The sequence below is a fragment of the Ciconia boyciana genome, chromosome 1 (genome assembly GCF_034638445.1).
Source record: "Ciconia boyciana chromosome 1, ASM3463844v1, whole genome shotgun sequence".
NCBI classification, from domain to species: Eukaryota; Metazoa; Chordata; class Aves; order Ciconiiformes; family Ciconiidae; genus Ciconia; species Ciconia boyciana.
Genome location: NC_132934.1, coordinates 71,245,252 through 71,267,996, shown reverse-complemented (window position 1 = coordinate 71,267,996; position 22,745 = coordinate 71,245,252). Strand labels below are relative to the sequence as shown.

At 42.5% G+C, this 22,745-nt stretch overlaps 1 protein-coding gene across 1 annotated transcript in view; it reads right to left on the bottom strand.

Annotated features, from left to right (window-relative positions):
- PTPRO (protein tyrosine phosphatase receptor type O) overlaps nt 1–22,745 on the bottom strand; it is a 155,304-nt gene that overhangs the window by 132,223 nt on the left and 336 nt on the right.

Sequence of the window (22,745 nt, the reverse complement as noted above, 5' to 3'; positions counted from 1 at the left end):
CCCTTTTCCCCAGTAGCTGAAAGTTTTTTCTTGAATAACGAGGGGAAAATGACTGTACGATGTTTCCAGACACCTATCCTTCCAGCACCACATACCAAACCCCTAGAAGCAATTGTGCTATTAATAAAGTTTAAAGTTTTTATCAGTTCTCAAAACATCGTGATTTTTTGAAGCACAAAAAACCTCTAAAGATCTTGCCATGCACTGCTAGAAAAACTGTACCCCTCACTTTTCCATATAATTTACAGAAAGCTTTTAAACGAAATTTCATTTGAATCTCAGTATTCAAGGATGCCAGGAAATTTCCAGCGCTGTGTTTTATTTGGTATCTGTTGCCCCCAAATCCCTCTGCCTGTGCTGTCATGTGGGCAAGAAAAGCCAGCACAGGACAATCCAAGCCATAAGGGAAGGGACTCCCGGGCACTGGGGGCTGGCTGCGCCCCTGGACACTACAGACCTGCTGCCAGAAAGCCTCGAGTTTCCTCAGGGAATTCATCTCACCCCCAGCTGAAACTATCCAAAATTGGGGCATCTGGTCTGAGTAAGTTCCATTCATGCTGTCTGGACAGAGGTGACCGGGTCTGGAGGGTAAGTTATCACACCTTAGCACCTACATGAAACATCTGGGATGGACAATCCACTCCCCTCCACTGAGTATAGCGCAAAATCTACAGCTCAGGCCCAGGCTAGACACATCTTTTTAATGGCTAATGTGAGGCAAAACAAATCTCACCACAGACACAGGCCTCAGCTGCAATGGACAAGTCCCAGAAAGCAGTTTCTCCTTCTGTGAGGGGAGGACCCGACACCAACGCGGGCTGGTTATCCATTGCTCCCAGGCGCTCCTATTGCAAATGCAGCTGCACTCCATTGCCAAGCAATTTTAATACGGTTATGCTGCACAGTCCAATTGTGCTGCTCTTCCCTCATGGAAGCAGTCCCCCTGAGTTTAACAGGATTACACACGTGGAAGGGAGTTTGGCCCCATGCCCGCTAGCTACGGAGCCATGGAAACACCAGGTTTGGTGCAGGCTGCACCTCAGCTGCATACTCAGCAGCTGAAGCCCACATCACCACAGCTCTGCTGCTAACCGTAGCTGACCCGATTAGATTAAAACCAGTTTAGGCCCAAGTACCTGAGATGTAACCACGTATCCCCATTGCACTGCAGACCCACCCGCCAAAGGGTCGGTGAGTAATTGCTACCAGCACAGGGGACCAGTCCCAGATCTTGCCTCCTTGCTTGAGCGTACTCTGTTCATTATGTCAGCGGTGCACTGGGTCGGGCTGATGCTTCCTCGGTTAACTCGCTACTGACGCCACTTCTACAGTGCAGAAAACCCCAAAAAGCACGGTGCAGAAGCTGCTCAACCAGGGGAAGTCTGATGTGAGCCCACTGATACCTACAGGAGCCCCCTCTTGAAATGAACAACTGGAAATGAATCCAGAGGAATTTAAATCTGAAGCTATGCCTCTTGTGCTGCATATGTAAGAGACCAGTTTCTTCTCTTTTTCTTTCAGTTTGTACAATCAGTATGGATTAAACAATGCAAAAGCATGATCCTGAGAATGTTAGGTTGGTCACTAATTTAGGAGACTACCCAAGCAAGGAAGGATTATTTTATCTAATTAAGACAGAGCACAGTATTTAAGACAGCATTTGCATTAAAACAGACAATTCAGAATTATAAATACTGTTGAGTCTGAAATTATGATTGTTAATCTCTCCTCACATAACAATGTTCTACTGACACACATTGCAAATCACTTCATTTTGCTTGCAGTAGATGAAGCCATCACTCAAAACGCTCAATTATAAATCTGAATACAATTTAAAAGGTGAACTTCCATTAGTTTTACTAAGGGCAAAAGGGCAATGCTGATGGTGTAATACCGATGTTAATGCATTACTTATGACTGAAATTTAGTCTGTATTCAGTAATTCACTCATTCCTGTGATCAGAACAGGCAGCAGTTCGCTCTCCTGGGTCCTACGCTCCTCTCTGCAAGTGCATTCATTAGGTGTGCCATGGGCAGGTTACCTAGCTCACCCAGCATATAGTTTTGAAGACATAAAGAGCAGCTTGGTCCCAAACTCTCCAAAAACACATTCATTTTAGGGCTCCTCTTAGACATCTATAAAATGTGTACATTAATCTGAGAATGATTTTTAGCAATTACCAATAAGCTGTCTCAAAAAGACATAGAATCATAGAATCATTTAGGTTGGAAAAGACCTTTAAAATCATCAAGTCCAACCGTAAACCTAACACTACCAAGACCACCACTAAACCATGTCCCTAAGTGCCACATCTACACATCTGTTAAATACCTCCAGGGATGGTGACTCAACCACTTCCCTGGGCAGCCTGTTCCAATGCTTGACAACCCTTTCAGTGAAGAAATTTTCCTAATATCCAGTCTAAACCTCCCCTGGCGCAACTTGAGGCCATTTCCTCTCGTCCTATCGCTTGTTACTTGGGAGAGGAGACCCACACCCACGTCACTACAACCTCCTTTCAGGTAGTTGTAGAGAGCGATAAAGTCTCCCTGAGCTTCCTTTTCTCCAGACTAAACTACCCCAGTTTCCTCAGCCCCTCCTCATAAGACTTCTGCTCTAGACCCTTCACCAGCTTCGTTGCCCTTCTCTGGACACGCTCCAGCACCTCAATGTCTCTCTTGTAGTGAGGGGCCCAAAACTGAACACAGGATTCGAGGTGCAGCCTCACCAGTGCCAAGTACAGGGGGACGATCGCTTCCCTAGTCCTGCTGGCCACACTATTTCTGATGCAAGCCAGGATGCCACTGGCCTTCTTGGCCACCTGGGCACACTGCTGGCTCATATTCAGCCAGCTGTCAACCAACACCCCCGGGTCCTTTTCCGCTGGGCAACTTTCCAGCCACTCTTCTCCAAGCCTGTAGCATTGCATGTTAATCTATAATAAAAAATAACTAGAAAATAAAACTCAGTATCTTTATTTGTATGTTAATGACAGGAAGATAAGATTTGTAGTTTACAAACTGCAATTAAACACAGGTATGGAATCATTAACATATAAAATACTGCATCATTAATTTTCATTTTCCTGTGGAGATGAGATATACATTAGCAAGTATGTGAGCACCAGTTCTAATAGTCTGTACTCCTCTCAGCATCTTTAGGTGTCAGGATTTAATTATCCTTTGTCCCATACTAACCTGCAGAGATGCTTCCACTTCAGCAGAATCTCCTATCTATCTTTGTTGAAGTAAATACCTAAAAATAACCATTTCCAGTGCAGAACTGCAGTTTACCAAAATGCAACCAAGCAAGGTTTTACAGTAGTAATCGGTTTGCTGACTGAATGAATGCTTCCGGTTCAGGTCACTTTATTTACTTAATAATGGCAGATATTTTGAATGTATTTCACCTCCAGACTCTTTTTCTACTGACAGCTGATGTCTACATCTAGAACAGTCTTACTTAGTGCTAAATCATTTCTAGAAATGACCAGAAGGTAAAAGAACTCCCATGGGTAAAATTCGTCTGGTCTTCATCAAAATTTCAGCCATCCTTTAACTGGCCGTCCTTATTCCCCATTCACAAAGCCCATCTAGGAAATCTGTTACAGGACATGAAAGGCAGTAGTCCCAGCATGATCCCTTTACAAATTTCATGATAGGACTCTAACGCCCTACATTGATACAGAATCCATTTTTCCCAATAGAGTTCCTCAGACTTCCCAAAAACAATTACATAAGACACACTGAAATATTTGCAAGATGAAACCTACCCGAAACTTTTATTTATATTAAAAAACATGTTTACACCTGCCTACTATTCATTTGAGGCAGTGGAGCATCTCCATTTGCTTTTTTTAAAATTCCCCCCCCCCTTTTTTTTACTAGTGCTGATAATGACACACACATGACTCACAGCAGTCTTCTGGGACACAACAACCCTGGGCCAGTGTGCATCGACACTGGCTAGCACCAGGTACACTGGCAAGGGACTTTACATAGCTGGAAACACAAACAATATTTTACCAACCAGACTTTGAATTTAATGAAGACTCAGTACAGTTCATACTCTTCTTGAAGAGAAACTCAAGAAAATTTCCTTCCTAGTGAAGTGCTTTTTCCAGGTGGGTTCCTGCTCAAGTACTGCTTGGGTTTGCTCTTACTTCTAAAAGTAAAGAGACATGAGATGGCTTGTGCGGACCCAACAGCCTGCTGTCAGCAGAGGAAGGAGGAACTGCTCCTTGTTTCCCCTGTCTCCTCCCAGCCATCCACTCCCACCCCTTCCACTGCCTGCTGGACCACTCGTTGTGAAGGCTGAACTTGCTAACCCTCCACAAAACTACCCCAGCTGAAGCAGTGAGCAGGGCTGGTTCCATAAAAGGGCCCACCAGAGGTGGTGCAAGAGAGGGGCCAGTGGCTTTGCAGAGGGCAGGACTGAAGCCAAAAGGAGTGAAACCTCCTGGAACCAGCAGCCTACTGGGATGAAGCAACATGAGCCAGGTGAACCTAAGATCTGACACCACCATAATAAGCGCTGCCACTAAACACAAGGTAATGTCATCACAGATATTGTACTTTGGAAAACACTTTATCTCTCCTCATTTCATATACAGGTCTTGCAGTCTGTCGGCCCTGAGGCCTGCAAAACAGTTTGAAGTCAATGCAATAATTGAAGACAGTAAATTCTCCTATGAGCAGCATCCAACCTGCTCTGGCTATCAGACATCCAGAAACTCAGGAAGATTTGTAAAGTCATGTAAATGCACCTGGACAAAATTTCTGGAAGGAAGAAGAGGAAATATCTGCAAAGCCACGTGACTCTTGGCATGGCCACCCGAGGCTGGCTCATTTGTCCTTACCATTGTGTCCCTGTGTGCTGGTTTTGGCTGAGGTAGAGTAATTTTTCTTCATAGTAGCTAGTATGGGGCCATGTTTTGGATTTGTCCTGGAAACAGTGTTGATAACACAGAGATGTTTTAGCTATTGCTGAGCAGTGCTTACACAGAGTCAAGGCCTTTTCTGCTTCTCACCCCACCCCACCAGCGAGTAGGCTGGGTGTGCACAAGAAGCTGGGAGGGGACACGGCTGGCACAGCTGACCCCAACTGACCAAAGGGATATCCCATACCATATGGCGTCATGCTTAGCATATAAAGCTGGGGGAAGAAGGAAGGAAGGGGGGGACGTTTGGAGTGATGGTGTTTGTCTTCCCAAGTAACTTTTACGCGTGATGGAGCCCTCCAGGAGCCCTGGAGATGGCTGAACACCTGCCTGCCGATGGGAAGTAGTGAATGAATTCCTTGTTTTGCTTTGCTTGTGTGCGCAGGTCTTGCTTTACTTATTAAACTGTCTTAATCTCAACCCATGAGTTTTCTCATTTTTACTCTTCCGATTCTCTCCCCCATCCCACCCCGGGGGGAGCGAGCGAGCAGCTGTGTGGGGCTTAGCTGCCAGCTGGGGTTAACCCACAACACCCTGCTTCACCTCTGCAGCTCAGCCCCTCTCTGCTGCTACGTGACCTGCATGCCATTCAACACTCTTCCAGAGCCACCAGTCCAGCTGCACCACCTGCTTGGGAACCACACACACCAGCAAAGCCACAGAGCTGTTGTGCCATTAGCGGGACACCTCTCTTGAAGGGGTCTCACACCATCCCCAGCTGCAGCTTACAGCTGTTGCTCCAGTTCCTTTTACAGAAGAGCCTGTACCTAGCCACCAGCTTTCCATCCACAGATTGGAGACCTCCAGTGAAACTCTTTGAGGATGACCTTCACAAAACATGCTTTTGTGGTTTTAGTTCATTATTTATTTGTTTTCACAAATTGATGGAGGGACTGGTTTTCTAGCAAAAATTGTAAGAACTTAAAATGATGATATTAAAAAGCAAGGTAATATACCTTCCAGACAAAGTATTCCTGTTTGCTAATAATGTGACTGATTAAATCCCAATATGTTGTGTGGGAGCACCACTGTTGTTAGTAATTGTGGGTTTAGAACTTAGGGAGGGCCTTGGTATAAATGACATAGCCATACCAATAGTCCTGGAAAATCTATTTTATGGGCCATCAACTTGTCCTGGTGTAGAGGAGGACCAATTTATCTACCAGAAATCTTGGAGTATGATTAATGGAAGGAATATATGTAATTCAGATAGACAAAAATACCCAAGCAAACTTGCATTAAATGCTTTCCAAGAAAAGGTGAAGAGGGGGAGAGAATAAAAATCAATTTTAAGCTCTTCACAAAGACTTTGGAGCCCCCACCCTTCTAAGATTACAGTACAATATTTTTAAGAGAAACAACCACATATTTTTAAGGGAGAAAGAATTTTTAGTTTGGAAAAAAAAAGCTGATCTATTTATATTTTACAGTAATGTATCTATATCTATCAAGGCTCTGCTACATGTTGATTCTGTGCTGGTATCCCAGGGCCAGCTAGTGGTAGTATATGGCCAACTGGTGGTGGTATGTTGCCCAAAGAGGTTGTGGAGATACATGCTTAGAGATATTCAAAGGCTGTCTGCACACAGTCCTGGGCAACCAGCTCTAGGTGGCCCTGCTTGAGCTGGGGTGTTGGACCAGATGACCTCCAGAGGTCCCTTCCAACCTCAACCATCCTGTGATACTATGAACTGTAACCAGGACAAGGTTATGAAACCCTAGCACAGTTACAGCCAGCTGAGCTGAAAGTCACAGGGACTGATGTTGATTTTAGTTACATTCAGTAAAAATCAGTGTAACACCATTGCTTTAGATGAAGTTCATTTGAATTCACAGTGTAGGTGACTAAGCACAGTAATTGGCCCTTTTTTACCCTGAGAAATATTATCTCTATTTGAATAGCAGCTATTTTCACTAAAATAGTCTTTTCATGTAATCATAGTCTTTTTGTGACTATTTAGCATTCTACTGGAAGTTAACTATTGAGCTGGGATAAATGGCTGCAAATGGTGTGTGCAAAGAAGCCTTTTCTTTAACTGTTATAAAATGCAATCCAAAATGTTTACTGGAGAAAGACAACTTCACATAGAAGTGAAAAGCAAAATACTTGAGAAATGAGGTTACACAGTTTAGGTGAGGAAGGTGTGTTAGAGTCTGGGTGTGAGCCAAAGGGTCTTGAGCAGGGTTAAGCGTGAGTGGAGGAGAATCAGGGCTGAGCATGGCAGCAGGAGATGACAGGAGGAGATGAAAGGTGAAACAGAAGGGGAAGAAGTGGGCTGGAGAGGAAAGAGGACAAGGAAACAATAGCAAGGGGACAAACACTAGAAAGGATAAATGCGAGAAATGGGCTAGTATTTTATTCTTTGAAAAATATGGATCTCAGACAATTGCAACTATTTGCTAATATCTGCAATTGGTTGTTAAAGTTACTGAATTTTCCTTGACTGACTGTCCCTACTTCCATTTTTCTTTTATTTAAAGAGGGCTGAAAGCTTAGGATTGAAATGTTCTTTCTGGAGAATCGAAATATTTGCTGGGAAGCTTCTCAGGCTTTTCTGTCATAGCAAGAACTACAAAATAATTCTTGTAGGTTAATCCAAATGGTTATTTTGCCTCTCAAACCTTCAGAATACCCAACCTCCACAATATTTTTTGCACAGCATTAATAAATAAAACATCCACACACTCTACCCATTACTGTAAAAAAAAATAATCATCTAGTATTTAATTCATGAGGGAAAGGAAAAGATTCTTTGTCTCTTTTCACTTTCCTAGGAATATCTTCCAACTCTCCAACAAGATGCTGCCTCAGAGGTGGTCTTCCTCTCCCCCTCAAGTACTGACCCTAGTTTTACAAACTGAAAACCAGATTAGACTGCAGCTTATGCATGGACAAGCTCCCCACCAGCATTTTAGGTACCAGTCAGCACTCTGTTATGACAATGTGATAATGTGAATGGTAACGTAAGCTCTCAGAAAACATCTGAGCTGAGGTACCATAGCAATCCTTCTGTGGCTTGTACCAGTTGTGTATCAGAGGGATGCACTAGCACAGTCCAGTTGCTCCATGGAGGAGGACACAATTTCTGCTTCCTCCCTTTCAGGATACAAAAAACCTCAAAGAGAAAGGACCAGCTGAAAGCATGGTGCTGCTTTCTTCTCTCCAGCCAGCAAAGCTGCCTTTCTCTGAAAACGGGAAGATACAGCGCTCTTCTCCAGAGGAGAGCTGCAGGGACAGAAGAGCACCTTTAGCATGGCAATGTTAGCAAGTCTCCCTCCATGAGCCCCAGCATCACTCACAGGCAGGCAAGACTGGGATGTAAGAGCAGATGGATCCTCCCCAACACCTGGGCAGGTCTCTGCCACCACCTTCACCTGCTCTGCCACAAAGCCACCCTTGCGCTGCAGCCGTACGCGCCAACAGCCAACATCAGTGGGCATCTCCTGACATATTACAGGGGGAGCTACAAAGCCAGGTGAGATATTCTGCCCTCTCTTCTCCTCCTACCTGAACTGTTGCAATACGGACAGGATGGGACAGGGACACCAGCAGGTTTAGTCCTGCAGGAACTGTTTCTGGTCTCCCAGTGAGACTGGGCTGGCTGAAGAAGCGGAGGAACAACCCAGGCCCCACTATGCCACTGTCACCCTCTGTTTCCACAGTCCCCACGCTACAGGCTACCAAAATCTGACTGCTTCTGTAGAAAACAGCATCCGCAGAGACTCCTCCATCACTGCCACAAAACTGATTTTTCTTTTTTTTTAATTAAAAACCATATCTGTTTAATCCCTCGCAGTCAGAATAGCAATATCTAAATTTATGACTTGGTGCTGGTCAGGAGATGCAAACATTCAGGGAGTATCTTTATCTCGCCTCTCACCAGAAACGATTTATAGTTTGATCTGACTGGTTACTTTGACATAGCTCCTTTAACCATAACATCTTTCCATTCCTCTAATAGCAGAGATTTAGCATTTCAGGCTGAGTACATATGTTGGATAAGAACATAATCCTCAGCTTTGGGCATAGGAGTTCATAGTAAGAGGATGGCTCTGCATACAAATTGAAAGCACTGGGATGCAGAAAAGAATAATACACTAAACCCTAATATGCATATTGTGAAGGCCTTCTGGCATCAGAAGAAATCATCAGTTATTTAATCTGACATCTTTAGAAACAGAGGGACTAAATAAAAAAGGAGAGGAAGAGAGAGAAAAAAAATGAGTATGACCTTTAGTCTGACACTCCAAGTAAAGACTGGATAAATACTTGCAGAGAAGGAATATGCCAATATGCAAAGAGGAAAAGAGATAAATGAGACTAGACCATTTCAGCAGAGAAAAATCCCAGAGCTCCCATTCTACAGCCATTTCTGACAGCAGAGAGATGGATTTATCAGGGGGCAGAAGGGGACACTCCCCTTCCCCTCTATTAGCCTTTTTAACGTAGCACGTGCATTCCTGGGTGCAGGATGCAAACACATCTCTGCAGTCCATTTGCTTCCCCTCATTCAGGTTGGGGCTCATCTCCTAATGCAAAAAGACTTCTTGTTATCATTGCAAAAATTCACAGTGGGCATCCAGCAATTACCAGCCATCCATCACATAGTACTGTAGGAAGAGGGGGTAACATTTCTGGGCAAAAACATAAAGGATCAATCCCAGGCATCATCTGACACCACTAGACTTTGTTCTTTAAACTTGTAAAAGACACAAAGAAACAACACACTGTGGAAAACCAGAGCATATGTGAAACTCCTGTATCCACATGACATGCAACTGTCAGACAATCCCTGTTTCAATAATCTATAAACCTTCCAAATTACTAACATCAACTGAAATTGCGCATTTAAATTGTGTTGCAGGCGAGGGACTCTGTGGCAGAGCCATTTCAGTCTGAAGCCCTTTCCCACATGCCCTGCAGCTCTGCTGGGCACGGCAGCGCACGAAGTGGACCTCAAGGTCTCCTCCTTCACACCACCCTCCCTGTGCAGTGGAGGCCAGAGAGTTCGGCATAGCTAAACCTAGCTTTGAAAAGAGTTGGGATTAGAGAACTGAACTTTCCGAACCCACCGTCTTGAGCACAGCTGATCCCCCCTAGGCCATGCATGATATCTCGAAAGCCCTTCTATCCATTTCCTTTATGCTAAATATAAAGAAGTGCAGAGGTTTTTCCTTTTTCTATAAACTCGTCTGGTTCTGTGTAAGCTCTGTTCTCCAGGATATCTTCACACTCTCTGCCGACACCTTTCACTTCACAAGTGGTAAGCACATTCCACAGAATAGTCTTTCTTCCTTCCCAAAATAAATTAAATCTGGCATTGTAGGATCTTCAGGGAAAAAGCATCATTTTGCTTCTCTAACAGATGACATTATGAGATTTTTTTTAATTTTATTTTTTATTTTGGAACTGTAAGATATGCTTTTGTGTTACTTACTAGAAGATCTGACTTTTTAAAGCCATAAGCAAAAGGCTTTTTTATGGTGATATTGTTTGGAAATCAGGATTCACAGAACAGAACTGGAAGAAGTAAGGGCCATAGAACAACGACCATCTTAGGGACTTTTTAGACTTGGGGGGGGGAGGGTTTTTTTGTTTGGGTTTTGGGGTTTTTTGTGGGTTTTTTTGTTTGGGTGTGGCAGGGTATTTGTTATTATTCTGTATCCTGTAGTTAAAAAAAAAGAAATCTGTATTCTAGCATGGACTAGTAAACATCTGAAAGTATAAGCTAACATCATTTCAAGGCAAAATCTGTGAAAAAACTAATGAATCGCCAAATTCATCCTACCCTCCAACATTATAAATCATCAGTAATAAAATGCTAGTATGATGCAGCGTCAGGCAGCAGAAGCTGTAATCACAGTCCAAAGTAACTGTTCCTTTGGAGCTCATTAAGTGTATCGAGTCCTTGTAATCTTCTATTGATTTTAGGAGCAGTGGTTCAGTTATCAATACAAAAAGCATAAGGGAAATTTCCAGAAAGCATTCTACATATTCCCTTGAGACACGTATTTTTCCACCTTGATTTTTACAAGTTTTTCTAACTGGATGCAGTGATGACTGATTCCTCTGCTCCAGCACCAAGCCAGCTAGGACAGAGGCCAGCCCTGCCCCAACAGCCTTTAATTCACATTGCTCACAAGCATCCCCACGGTGAAGCTTTAATGGTTCCTGCTTTTAATGGTTCCTAAGACCTAAGCTTGTAAAATATATGAAGCCATGGTTCTCCTCCCAGAAGTCTAAGTCAGAAGGGGGGGGAGGGGGGGAATCTCAATCAAAAAGCCTTCTTGAGAAATGTGAACCTGTGAAATGAATGTGCAGTGATGGCAGATACCTGCCTGACTCTGCAGAAAGTTTAAGTGATAATAATTAAGGCACATTCTAACAATGGCAGCTCTAAGAATTTGATCCTTGATGTTACATTTAAAGCTTAAGCTCCAAGGAACTGCTGAATGCAAGAAAACCAGCAGACTTCAGCAAAAAGCTTGTGACTGTAACCTAGAGTTTTAAATTCTACAAAGAAGGATAGCCTAAAATTATTTTTTTTCCTTAAATTAATTTAAAAAAAAAACAGTCGGGTTAATAAGACAGTTTCATGCTTTTCTGAGTCCCAATTTGTGATTTTTAAAAAGGTTTAATTGACTGTCGTTCCTTTCCTGTAGGGCCCTAAGAGGTTGTCCAGAGAGGTGGTGGAATCTCTATGCTCACAGATACTCAAAACTCATCCAGACATGGCCCTTAGCCCCCAACCTACTTGGCCCTGCCTAGAGCTGAGGCTCGGATCAGATGGTCTCCAGATGTCCCTTCCAGCCTAAATTACTGTATGACTCTAAACAGTTACACATTTCCCTGTATCCTCAAAGATGTGCAGAGTCCCCGTTCTGTACTACAACATTTGCCATTTTGTTGACAACAGGGGACAATTCTGAATCGCCTGCTTTCTCCACTGGCCTGTTGCAGTCTCTTGCTCCCCCGTTTCCCCTCATGCCGTAATTGGGCAGCGTGTCCTGTACACCCTCCCAGCTATGCAGTGGAGCAAGGAATATCAGCTTTACTGTCAGCCTAGAGCCAGCTAGAAGGATAAATGAGAAGATGCCTATGATAGTTCAAAAAGTAGGCAGCAAAACATAAAGCTGTCCAGTGATATCCAGCCAGACCACGTCCAGCTTATAACACCGTCCTGACTTTTGCCTCACCATTTTTGAAGAGAATCATTCCTTGCTTTTGACTTGCAGCCTTACCGCTGCATCTACAGGCAGTCCAACGCGGCAGCCCTTGGCTTTCCTCGCTCTAGAGGAGATAGCTTGCTGCAAGCCCAGTTCTGCTGTGTTGTTGAACCTCAATGCAGTAAGTTATCAGACTGGGAAATAAGCATGAGAAAATTTGACCCTTTCTTTCTAAGCACCATATGAGACCTATACACCTTACAGGACAGCTGACAAATGCAGAGATGGTAAACTATCAGCTTAGAAAACCAAATCATACTATTCTAAACATTTAAATGGCAAACATTTCAATGACTGATTCTTCCAGTTAAAACTAATGCTAATTCAGCTATCCACTAGCCCTCATGTGCTTTAATCATATAACCAGCACTTATAAGGGAAACAAATCCCTACCTCCAGAAAAAATGAAAAGAAAAAAATCTTGCAGATAAAGATAAAAATATCCTGATCAGCAGATGAGTTTCCCCCACAGTACATATTGACCATAAACAGTTGATCCTATACAACCATTACAAGACACCATGACTTAAAGCCAGTCTCCAAACAGGTCACATCTTTATTAAAGGTTAGGTATAGAAAGAAAAGGGATGCAGAAATAACCATGTACATAACTGGAACAGACAAAGCCTGCAAGATATGTTCCAGCATGTTCCAAAATGCTTCTGTTTCTTCTCCATTTTATCTCCTAACCTCATAATGTTCACAAACATACTTTAATTGTGTATGAAATAATGTCACCTGCAACTATTCCAGTCACACCAGTCCTTCTGGTGAGGCCATAGGGAAGGCATTCTAGCTCTGCTCCAAGCCGAATGTTCATGCATCTTATAACAGACATTCCAGAATTTGTTTCCTCCACCTGGACACTTACTAGTATCTTGACTTGCTACTGTCCATCACCTGGTGTAGTAATGCCTACCAGGAAAAACTGGTATGTGATAGCTAGGCTGTTATGCCACCACATAAAACCCCCTTTGTCCCAGCATCAAGCATGATGTCTACCATAGCCAACTGGTCTCTGGCATGTTACTTTTGCAAAAAGGCTCCTGCAAAGTTCGAGTCATTCATGATCAAAAGGAAAAACTAACTATCTTCTTTTTAAAGAATATTTACAATATGCAGCAGATATGGATGCATATCCCATTTAAAGCTGTTGCGAAGCACTGTAGTCAAAGGGCCAAAACTTTTTTTTTTTTACTTGCTGCTATTGTCAACTTCTTTTGACTATTCACCCCTCTAATTCTCAAGTTTTAAACCAGAGAGGAACATGTCCATGTAGAAACAGACAGAGCTCAATTAATCTCCACAGTTACTCTGTGTGTACTTCTAAGAAAACATCTAGTTTTCTCTTCTTCATGGAAGGAATTCAGAGGATTTGACTCCACCATGAATTCCTCCAAGCAAGAGCAGCTCTGCTACTCAATACATAACTTGGACTTGTTGACAGCTCTTAATTTGGCTGTGCATTTGCCCTTTAGAGAAAAATTATTTTCCAGACACCTATCTTAAATTACTTTTCAAATTCTGGTTCCTTTCTGCATTTCAGATAAGCATGTGAATATATTTTGAACTGGTATTTCCATTTGTGTGATCACAGATATGGAAGTCTGCTGTTCGGTAGTTAACTGGAACAGTGTAAGTGAAAGAGTCTAGGAACTAATGGCTGTGTTCAGATCACACCTGAGCAGAGCAGGATGAGAGTTTATGTTCTGAAATTCAAAGGCCCCAGATCATCATTGGGTTTTGGTATCGATTTTGACTCAGGTAGCCTATTAAAGAAGCAGGGACCAGCTTTATTGTTCAGATCCATATACAAGTAAGTACTTGGTATTGATGTAGAATCTGGTTTCCAACCATCCAGGTATCTGGGTTAATGCAGCAATGCCAGCAAAAGTCGCTATAGGTTGAAACGTACTTAAATCCGAACTCTTACTTGAACAGTCCCTGAAATATGCAGAGGAAGAGAAAGAGGAGACTGATGGCTCTGCCTGGAGAAAACCACCCTATTTTTGTGTAGCACTAGTTACATAAGTTTCCTGCAAAGAAGTTCCTCTTGTAAGAGCAGAAGCATTCAAGCGTGCTCTTATTACACTAGCTCCAGCAGCAGATTACAACACACCAATTCTTGCCAATACAGCTACTCCCTAAGCAAGAAAACTGCTGAAGGTTTATCCGATTCAGAGTTTCTTTAAGCTATCAGATGCTCAGATTCTAAAAATCAAACCCATCCCGTGGCCTCCAGTTTGCACTACCAACACTGCAGCGAGCCCAAGGTCACTGGCACGTCACCGTTAGCTCTGTGCTGCACGTCAAACTTCACAGCATCCCCGGCTGAGATTGCAGGTCTTCCCGCTACAGCTTGATCCAAAGCCCATTTAAAGCAACATAAAGACTTCCATTGACTTCCTTTGGACCCATTCCCAGAAGCACAGTAGACTCTCTGATAGCTTCTAGCATCCTAAGAATAAGAGGCAACCCATCAGTTCTGGTTCCAGCTAACAGAGGTCTATGTTGCACATAAACAACAGGTGAGATGACAAAATTATTATCCGTATTCATGGAGTGCCTCTGTTTCAGTTAAATGCTGGTGACATCATATGGTATCACCATTCTGTAGTTTTCATGCTTTCCCACAATGCTGCCAAGAAAACCTGATGGGGCTTTGGAGCCTATGGAGTCTTGAGTTAGTTTTCAAAAAAGATTTAAAAATAAAAAAGTATTTTTGGTTTAACACATTATTTTGTAACCCACTGAGAAGTACTTTTATACCAGAGATCATTCTGAAATACACTTAAGCATTCACTACGTATTCATTTATCCTTCAGAAAACGTCATAATTTTTCTTGTTGTATTTAATAACTGCTAGTTAATTATGTAAAATCCCATCCCATCTGCTTATTCCTTCACACAGCGAAATTAGAAGGCTTGATTCTACAGTCATTACTCACAGAAGGAGAAGCATTGATTTAATGGACTTCCCTGAAAAGGGATTACAGAATAGGATCCTCTGATATTGATTTTGTGACATCATAATCTTTCCCTCAGAAGCAGGCAGTGATGACTCAAGATAATATCAGTGCAAGATTAGGCAGAGGCAGCCAAGTTAGAGAAAGAAAATTAATGAAAAACAAACCTCCTAATTTACACTAAGCAGACTGCTATAAAATATTAGCTGTGTTCTCTGTTTTGAATAGAAGTTGTCTTTAAAAAAAGAAGATATGAGTGATGTTTCTCTCATCTCTTGCCCTGCTTACAGTTACTTTCATGAAACTATTGTGAGCTATAGCATTTTTTGTAGGTTAATGGGTTCTCTTTGAAGGGATTAAAGTCATATTGATTATTAATTAATTTTTGATGTTTTAAACTGATGTAAATGTCCAGAAGCTCTGATGAGCAACATCCTGTAGAAATCAATACCGAATAAAAACAAAAGAAGCAAACAACAACAACAAAAAAACCCCTCTGCTCAGCTCTGGGGGGAAGCAATTGTGACTTATTTCTGTTTGGAAGGTATCGTGCCCCTTGGAGAATACCAGCAACTGGCATATATGATAATCATTTCTCAGTTATCTAGAGCATCCTTATTTTGATGTGTCTATCTTTCAGACTTCAGGCAGAGTCTGCAGATATTTTGCATACAGAACAAAGCTAGGCACAGCAGTGCTAAGCAAATAATAAATAAATTAATTTCATTGCTGTTGGAAAATGTTCATTTTTTTCTTAAGTCTGCCTTGCAGTACTTTGGGAAAACACTAATTAGCATTCTTTCTGTGGAATTTCTTCCACCAATTCTCTCTATTGTTCTTCACTATATTTTAATTGGATGTTGGGTGGGTTTTTTTGCTTTGTTTTTTTCTTACTCGAGTTTAAAATTTCTTTGCTGTTTGTAAGTGGAATGAGAACTAGACCCTTCCTTCTTGTTTGATAGGTCAATGAAGAGTAAAGACTTTCCATGTTAAATGACTTCCATATTAAAAGGACTTCCATATTAACAACGAAGAAATGATCCTGAAAAGCTGTGGTGCAGATAACAGACACATTCCAAACAGCAAATTACACAAAGGTAACAAGGCAGCTGGGACAGTCTGTGGTCTGCTCTGGGGACTCCTTTCAGCCTTGAAGAACAGCCCCTTCTTGGTTGATTCTAGGGATGTGTCAAGGAAATAATTGAAAGCTCTTAAAATTGAAGGAGTTGCTGACCTGATCGACAGCTTAGTGACTGGGACCTACCTCTCATCCCAAAGACTTGGCCTTTGCATTATATAGTTGGAAGTCAACATAACTAAATTTAGGACCTACAGGTTTGTAGCACACAAAGGAGCTACAGTTGTTCAAACCCTTCTGACATGACTAGAAGACCCATGTCTCAACCTCCTAAAGAGCACTGAGGCCCAGTCATTTCAAAATCACAGCTGTTAGATTGACAGGCAACGTTATCTGGTTTTCCCAAAGTACTTAAAAAGGAATTTAGGATTTTTATCCTCCAAGAGGTTCATATCTACCCAACAGCTACCTCGTGTTAAATCTCTGGCTGACATAGAATAGTACATACAGTTGTTGACTTCTGTTATCTCCATTCAGCTCCTCTGAAGTGCTCAATCCCTGTGCTTAAATGTCCCACTTGAATTTTTCCATCCCCAACATTATGTTTTCTACCCATTCACACTGCCTATCCCACATACTCTCTTCTCATGTCCATGCTACCACCTCAAGACCAGCATACTGAAAGCTGAGTGTATTAATTCCCTTAAAAACATATCTCCTGATAGCTCTCTTCCCTGTTACTATCAGCTGCGTCACCAACTTTCCCCGTCACCGATGCTTACTGTAAAGCATTTCTTCTCTAAATACACGCATACAACAGAAGAGAAAATGCAAAGATAACCATAGTAATTTGAGCACAGCACATACTGCTTTTGCTCTGGTACAATGTGCTATCTTTATGGCAAGCCAGACATGATGCATATCATTTTATTTCTGGAACTCCTTCATTTAAAAGCTACTGTAATTTCCTAGCATAAGAATGCAGGAGTTCCAGAAATGAAATGCATCGTGTTTGGCTTACCGTAAAGAGAGCAGACTTCTTCCTTAGGAGTTGCTCCCTTCACTGGCTGTATTCATTCAAGATTATACAGTGCTATGAAAAGCAAGGTAACCTTTCTGTTTCAAGTATCTCCCATTCTCTATTCATCTGTTACACATTGCACACGTGGCAGCTAGTATGTGTTGCCACATTTCTTTCATAAAGATTTTCCTGTTTTCAACTATACATTGATAGAAGCTTAATAAAAAAAAATTGTAATAGCTTTTGTGTGCAGAACATATTAAATAAGCCATTCTCTTCATTTTCTTAGTAGACTCCTAGGTACTAAGCTCTGTATAAAGATTTTAATTTTAAAACATTCTTAATGTTTATCAAAGTTTGTTTTTTTCTTTACACTGCAACCAATTACATTTTGCTACAAGAATAGAATCTTTAAAATCTTGAGTAATGAAAATGCCATCACTAACTTACCAGAAGATAAGAGTCCTCAGGATGACAAAAATGATACATACTTCTCCAATGGAAAAGGCAAATAATTTTGAACACTTAAAATCAAAGTTAACTATGAGCCTTTCAAGTTGTTCAGCAAAAAGACCTGTTTTCAAAGCTTTATTTTTTGACATTTATTGTCCTGACCCATATGCCTAAGTAAAAAAAGCTCTTTTCTCCAGAGCTGAGACTTTCTAGTAAAATAAGTCTCAAGATGGGTTTACACAAGACTTCGTTCAGTTTAACATTCATTCTGAAGCTCTGTAAGGTCATTTCATCATCTGCCTGGATTGCTCTGTGTGGTGACATCAGAAATGCAGAGATTAGTGGGCTTCTCAAATTCAGTCAGCACACCCTCTGTGAGCCCTTTAATGAATTGCCACAGGATCCTCACAGGTAAATCTTTATTCAGCATGGTCCCTGCCTTAACCCCAGTGAGGGATCACCCTTGAGTGCAGCTTCTGACTGAGGTGATACAACCTAGAAATTGCATTATTGACCTCGTGCACTTTGAGTCTGGGGCTCATAACTCCTGCAGGGGTGAAAGATCTTTTCTTTCAACGGTCCACTATCATTTCACCACAATGAAGTCAGAAATTTGCCAAAGAGTAATAGCAGACTCTTATTCCACTGGCAGAGAAGGTTTTGCAAGTGCCTACTACACTTCTGTAAATGTGAGTTGGCATCCAAGCATCCTCTTCATTAGCTTTGCCCTCTAGAATCACCCTGGTCTAGAAATAATACATGAAAATAATTAAATGAGAGAGAACATGACTTGTAGAAGTTTTGGGCTAAGGATGACCATTCATAATAAACTTTTTTTAAAAGAAAAGTGTATGGTTTTGCTGGGGGGATGCTTTTCTCTCCTATACGGCCTGGATAGTCTCAGACTAGCGGTAGGCGGAAAAGTTCAGACTGTTTTACCTCAGTAGATCCTCTGAGTCTGTCCCATCATGAAGAAACCTTACATTAGTTTTGCAAACAAAAATAAACTGGTAAGATAGGGGTTTTTTATTTTGATACTAATAGGACACGGTCATGAGGAAAAAAAACAAACTTGTTTTCTCAATAACAGCTTCAGCCAGCATGTCTTAGAGAGAGAAGAGATGCTAAAAGGACTCTGTACCAAAATTCACATTGTGTCCTTTTTTTTTTTTTTCCCCAGCCAGGAGGAAACAGTGGTGAAGCACTGGGGCTCCCAGATGTGAAATCAGCCTTTCTCTTAAAAAGGTTTCTCCCACAGAGAGAGGCATATGGTATGGCTTTTGCTTCAGATTATTAACATTAGATGCAGATATTCTTGAAAATTACACCAATAGAAACATATCTCCTTTGTTGGGTAAGGTTGTGCTGAGTAAAGTCTTACAGAATGCCTTTGGTCCAGAATGCCTTTGGTCCAGAATGCCTCTTTGAATGCCTTGGTCCATGTAAACCTGAATTTAGACTTCACTATGACACCAAACTCCATAAACTGATGTAGTAGTGGACAAAAGTCTACCCTGCTAGACATAAAAAGTTGTCCTTGCTAAGAGAAAGAAAGAGGGTGTTGCTGCTTTACATGCAGACCCTGAAGAGCATATATAAGACTGATATACAAAGACCTCAGTCTCCTGGAAATGGGAGATGCATTTTTTATTTGTATTTGTAGACAATTTTCCTGAAGAGTGTCATCCCTCCTATTTAGTTCATACATGGAACTACTATGACAACCAGTTTTCTCATTGTCTTCCTACTGAGAGCATAGGTCAGACCCTCTTGGAGGTGTAACAGGTTGTAAATGATGTCCCAGCATCAGGTTTGGCATGTTTAAGATGCTTTTGTCCTCTACGTAAGCTCTACCTTGTCCCACACAAATAATACAGCAAGGAAACATAAAATCACCCAGGTGCAAGCTACTAACAGCATGGGACATCTGACATATCGGTCACACAGTCCAGGGAAGAACTTCAACTGGTCAAAGCTCAGTGTAGACATGACTAAGGGAAGGTTGCTGGATTGCAGTTAGAAGAGATAGGAAAGATAACATCAGTCACTGGGATCAGGGAATGTGTCTACTTTTTATTGTTCTTTATTTAGCTGAAGTACAGCTTTTCCTTTCAGCTGTAATCAGCCATGCCTTGGCCACACCAAAATGAGACAATTACAAAGCAAGCTGCTAAAGACTACACCTTCCAGCCATTCAGACTGAAACACCGGAGAACGCAGACCCATTGCAAAACAGCAATATATTAAATAAGAGACTCCTACAGCAGAATGGTTGGAGGCTTTTCTCTGAAGCAAGACACAGCCCTGTCCCTCTCCCAAGTACTGTAAATCCATATTAATATCTGAGCTCGCACACAATGCCTTTCTTCTGCTAGTTTGTAAACTAGCCATCACAGAAGAAAACCACTGAAGAGAGAGAAAGATAAAGGTTCAAGATCATATTGCTGTATTTCAAAAAAAGATTGTGGTATTACCCTGGAGCACAGAAAGCATTCACATCACACCGTGAAAGAAGGAACTAGACATTACTAGCCCGTCGGCAACAATATCAGGCACATGACATGCAGTGGGCAATATCTCTGTTTAATCTCCTTTTGTCACTGACCGTACCAGCAACCTCAGAAAATGTCAGGAGTGGGAACAAGTTGGCACTATTACTTCACACCATGAAATACGACAATTGGAAGAGAAGAGAAAATGTGCTTTGAGCAGTTTTATCACTGTGCAAAGTCTGCTGATGATTTTACAAATTGCCAGATGGGCATCAAGGCCACATCAAGCAGATACAGCTTAGCAACTGACATTTGGGCTGCTAACGCTGAAACAGCAAGCACGCAGACATCAGTTTTGCCTGTCTTCAGATTCATCAGTTCAACACCGCTGCTTTCTCAGTGAGATTAACTGCCAGGTGAAACATCAGTTTAATAACTTGAGGCTGGATAATTTTAGTATTGCTTCAACAAGTTGGCAGAACTAAACAGCACAAAACTAGGGAAATGCCTTGTTTTGAAATTAGTTGTTTTCAATTATTTGTCTCTGCAAAAAATATGCAGACATTAAAGAAAACTCACTGAATTTCAGGCTTGGGAAAATGGTCCTATTCCAGTGATCTGAAACAAGCACTGCTCTTGCTTCTTTCCTGTAACCACATTTACTTTGAGCGTCCTCTGAAGTCTCAGTTCCCCTCTTATTGTAGTGTCCAATAATAAAGTACAAGACAACTTACTACAGTAGACTTGCTATCTAACCAAAGTCATAATCCAGACACACATGGTGTTACCAATGCACCTCTATCTTGAGCTACAGCTTTACCTTCTCTTACACTACAAAATTCTGCTAATGCTCATCAGCTTTCTTTGTCATTCCAGTCCTGGGTCTGTCTGAGTTTTATCTGGCTCAGAAGTGACGGTTACTTCCCAACAGAATGAAAACCTGAGGCCTTGGCTACCTTCAAACCTTACCAAATTTCTTGAGATTTATTATTTATTTTACAAGTATAGTATTTTAAAAATTTAAACTACCTATTTCCTGTCTTGCTTTACCACAGCAATTTTTGTCACAGTACTGCTAGTAAAAAAAAAAAAAAAACAAAAAACAAACCCAAACCCCACCCCCAAACAGCACCAAAAAAACCCCAGCCACCACTAAAACACCTTGATTTTTTAAAAAAGCCAGGATTCAGAGTAATACGAACTCTGTGATTGTGGGATAAAACAGCTACTTAAAACTGTGTGCATTTCTATATTAGAGAACAAACTAGAACCTTCATCCTTCTGCTGGGCCATAACAGCCACAGCCTTACTTTCTTAAAAATAAAAATTAAAAAAAAACCAAAACACCAAATTCCAAGGAACAGAATTTTGTCTGTATATTAACATTTTATCTTGCATAAATGTATGTTTCAGCAGTTATGAAAATGAGACAGCTGACAGTTGACTACTATATGTGAACAGATGCTGTGAAAGCTTCCCTTTAAATAGTTCTGTCAATGCAATGTCAGTTTTAGAAGTGACACCACTGCTGTTCTAGGACATGATCCTGCAAACTCTAATTCACACAGGGAGTCCTGCTGATTTCCGTAGAACATTTACATTTATAAGACTCTGAAAGGTCAGGTCCTTAGTTGCGGAGCTTTCCTTAACAGTGACTGACAAATATACAACAAAGTTTTTAGTAGTGCTGAACACTGTACTTTAGGGCAGTGACATTTATAGTCAGCGGTATTCGCCTAGACGATACATATATTTTCTTTTAGAAGTTGCACGAAGCATATTAAATATGCTTGAGAAACCATTAAAGGAGCGAAAGCATAAAGATAAAAAATGTCATGTGAAACCAAGCTTGCAGGATTAAGCAGAACTTTGAAAGATTAATCTGCCGAGAAGATAGGCTGAGCCTGAACATAGCGCGGTACTGGTCAGAAAGCGACGTTAAATTCTGCCACGATAAAACCGACACGGTACCCCCCGGCCCCTTTGTTAGCTCCGTTTTCACAACGGTTCTCTTGCGGGGGGAGGCATGAAAGACAAGAGACGTCTGATGGGGGAACACGTCGCGGCGGGGTGCGCTTCCCCGGAGCCAGCTTCCCCGGGCGGCGGCAGGGGCCGGGCCGGGCCGGGCCGGGGCCGGGGCCAGGGCGGGCGGTGCTGAAGGACAGCGCGGCGCCCCGCCACGGCCCGGCCCCGCCACGGCCCGGCCCCGCCACGGCCCGGCCCCGCGGGGCAATCAGAGCCCCGCAACGGCGCACGGCCGCTCTCTCGGCACCCCCGCTGGGAGCCGGGTAACTTCGGAGGAGGCGGAGGACGGCAGGAAGCGCCGCCGCAGCTCCCCCGGGCTGCTGGCACTTTCGGAGGGGGTACGGGAGCGGGGGCGCATCTCGCCCCGGGGCGCGGGGCACGGCGGAGCGGGCTGCCCGCCCGTCGGACCGCGCACCGCGGGGCGGCACCGAGCCGCTCCCCCCCACCCCCCCCGCCAAATCCACACGCGGATCCTGCGCGGCTGCCCCGGCTCCTGCGCAGCCCCTGCCCCGGCGCCCCGCGGGAGCGGCGGAGCGGGCACAG